Source organism: Pteronotus mesoamericanus, unplaced genomic scaffold (assembly GCF_021234165.1).
Source record: "Pteronotus mesoamericanus isolate MK-2021 breed Mesoamerican mustached bat unplaced genomic scaffold, CSHL_Meso_final contig_173, whole genome shotgun sequence".
In the NCBI taxonomy this organism is placed as follows: Eukaryota; Metazoa; Chordata; class Mammalia; order Chiroptera; family Mormoopidae; genus Pteronotus; species Pteronotus mesoamericanus.
The window spans coordinates 7924487-7927773 of NW_026555072.1; the positions used below are offsets into that span (position 1 = coordinate 7924487).

A 3287-nucleotide genomic window follows, 5' to 3' on the forward strand; every position below is an offset into this window, starting at 1 on the left:
AAGAAAGAAGGAACTCCCACCTTTTGCAAACATGGAGAGAACTGGAGAATATTATGCTAAGTGAAATAAGCAAGTCTGTGAATGACAAATACCATATGATCTCACCTATAAGTGGAATCTATTCAACAAAATATACTAATGAACAAAATAAACCACAGGCAAGGAAATATGGAGCCGACTGAAAGTGACCAGAGGAAGTGGAAGGAAGTCAATGGTGGAAAGAAGGAGAAGGGACTAAACAGAGAACATGTATGAATAACCTGTGGACAAAAAAAAAAACAGGGTGGGAATTGACTGTGGGAGAGGGGATTGAGGTGGGATGGGTGGGGAGGGCAAGTGGGGAAAGTTGAGACAACTCTAATAGAATAAGCATGATTTAAAAGTAAAACAACACATACTTACCTGGCAGGGGAGATACCATGATCACGAAGGTGGTTTTCCCAGGGCGAGGCTTATCCATTGCACTCCGGATGTGCTGACCCCTGCGATTTCCCCAAATGTGGGAAACTCGACTGCATAATTTGTGGTAGTGGGGGACTGCATTCGCGCTCTCCCCTGAAAAAAAGAAAAATAAATAAATAAAAGTAAAAAACATAAAAAATATATAATAAAAATAAAGAATTTAAAAGCTGATCAGGGATCCAAGATGCCTGCAGAGTAGCTGGAACCTCTGTCCACTTGTTCCCAGATCTGGACTGGTCTTGCAGCTAAACCACATAGCAACTAATTCAAAAATACAGCAGAGGATGAGTGAGAGCATTTGTGAGTGAGTGCCTATGCAGACAAGCATGCATAGTGTGCATGGGTGGGCAAGAGCCTGCCTGCCTGCAGGGCACTCAGGAGCAGGTGGTCCAGGCTCTCACAGCAGTGCAACTGCTGCTGCCGCAGCTCAACCCACCATTTATGGCTGCATAGAACCAGGGAAGCTGTGGAGCAGCTCAGAAGCCATGAACTCCAGGAACAGAGAGATGGCTGGGGAGGTGCTGGCTGCAGAAACAGCACAGAAGCAGCAGTCTTGCTTAAGGCTGAGAACAAGTGGAGGGAGTGGCAAGTGCTCCCCACCACCACCCCATGTTATAGTATCACTGCAGGACTCTTCCCAGAGATATCTGGGAGAGATCCAGGGAAAGACTCTATCTGAAACTGTCAGAGGTCCTGACAAAACAGGCTGTGGCCAGCCCTGATGGAGAGAGACTTAGTGATTTGGGGGGAGGAGGAGAGCATGAAGAGCAGGCTTCCCAGGGTTCAGTGCTGCAGTGTGGGGGCCACAAAGAAACTCTTTTAAAAGAGGAGCTGAGGCAAGAGGAGATTCAGCAGGGACCTGGTCCTCATGTGCATATCCTTGTGTGCACAGCATCCCTGGAAAGAAAGAACTGAAAGGGATAGAGTCATGCTGCAGGGACTATGAGACCGAACTCAGCAGAGTTGATAAGAAACGGAACTGTACGGAGTGGAGATTTTGGGCCCACACCTCCAGCAAGAGAGTGTCAGGCTGGGAACTGGGTGGCCAAGGAGCTAAATGCCTGAGATTTGCTGTAGCCAGCAGGTCCTCTCACAGACAGGGGAGCCCAACTCCCACCTGTGGGATTACAGGCTCCTCAGGTCAGAGAGGCCAGGCTCAGGAGCACCCTGCTGGCTACATTTCCACAAGGGAAAGAAGAAAAAGCTCTGAAAGGGGCTTTTACCAGACACTAAGGGCTACACTGATCCTCAGGATCAGGGATGGGAGATTTTTAGAGACAGGCGCAAAAAGGGGTGTTCAGCACCCTGCCCACCCTTGGCACCTAGACAGAACTTCTATCTGCATAAAGCAAGAAAGAATTGTCCCTTTTACACAGATTGGCCCCTCACAGGAAGCAGGCAGATAATTCACCAGAAACCATACATTATTGGAAAGAATCTAGGACAAACCAAGGCATGTGGTGAAGAGATGGGGAAACACTTCCACCATCTTCCCTGAAGACTGAACAGTATTCCCCAGGTGTGACAAAGGGTATCCCTCCCAATTGCACCAGAGACCCCTTCTGGAGGCATGTGGAGAAGATACTGGCAGTCCTCTCAGGTATCTCAGGTATCACTAAATGAACCACTCCTGGGCCCTGAGTTGATGGAGAGCCAGAAGGGCATAACAGGGACGAGCCAAATCTAAAGTAGACAGCCAGTTCTTATTTTTCTTTTAAATTTTATTTTTTCTTTTGCTACAATTTCTTTCTATTACACTTTATTTTCTTTTGTATATATAACACTGTTTTCTTAATTTTCTTTTAATTAATTTTTTCAAATACATTTGTCTCTGCCTCCCCCCCACCACTTTCCCTTGCCCTCTCCCTCCTTCCCTCCCTCAGCTCTTCCCCTTTGGTTTTGTCCATGAGTCTTTGCTATATGTTCCTTGACTTTCCCCTTCCCTTCCTTGTCCCCGCCCCACATTCCCTCTTGTCTCTGTTGATTTCTTTTCCTTTCAGTGTTGCTGCTCCTATTTTCCTTGCATCTTTGTATTGTTCGTTAGGTTCCACTTATAGGTCAGATCATATGGTATTTGTCTTATGCCCCATGGCTTATTTCACTCAGCAAAATGCTCTCCAGTTCCATCCATGCTGTCGCGAAGTTCAGTAGTTCTTTTTTTCTTTCTGCTGTGTAGTATTCCATTGTGTATATGTACCATTACTTTTTGGTCCAATCATCTACTGATGGACATTTAGGTTGCTTCCAACACTTGGCTATTGTAAATTGTGCTGCTATGAACATTGGGGTGCACAGGTTCTTCTGTATTGGCGTTTTGGGAATCTTAGGGTATGGTCCCAGCATGGGAATACCTGGATCAAAAGGCAGTTCCATTTTCAGCTTTTTGAGGAAATTACACACTGCTTTCCACAATGGCTGCACCAGGCTGCATTCCCTCCAACAATGTACTAGTGTTTCATTCTCTCGACAGCGTCGCCAGCACCTGTTGTTTGTTGATCTGTTTTTGATGGCCATTCTGGCCAGTGTGAGGTGGTACCTCATGGAGGTTTTGATCTGCATTTCTCTGATGGCTAGTGATGCTGAGCATCCTTTCAAATGCCTCTGGGCCCTCTGTATTTCCTCCTTGAAAAAGCGTCTGCCCAGGTCTTTGGCCCATTTTTTGATTGGATCATTTGTCTTCTTGGAGTGGAGTCGAGTGAGTTCTTTATATATCTTGGAGACCAAACCTTTATCTGATGTATCATTAGCAAATATATTTTCCCATAGGGTTGAGTCCCTTTTCATTTTGCTGATGTTTTCTTTAGGTGTCCAGAAGCTTCTTATTT

The 3287-nt window shown here is 45.9% G+C and overlaps 1 non-coding gene across 1 annotated transcript; it reads left to right on the forward strand.

Annotated features, from left to right (window-relative positions):
* The first annotated feature begins 394 nt into the window (after positions 1-394).
* LOC129065317 (U1 spliceosomal RNA) lies at positions 395-558 on the forward strand. The gene has a single exon (XR_008528578.1). It is a non-coding gene; the product is annotated as a U1 spliceosomal RNA (small nuclear RNA).
* The last annotated feature ends 2729 nt before the right edge of the window (positions 559-3287 follow it).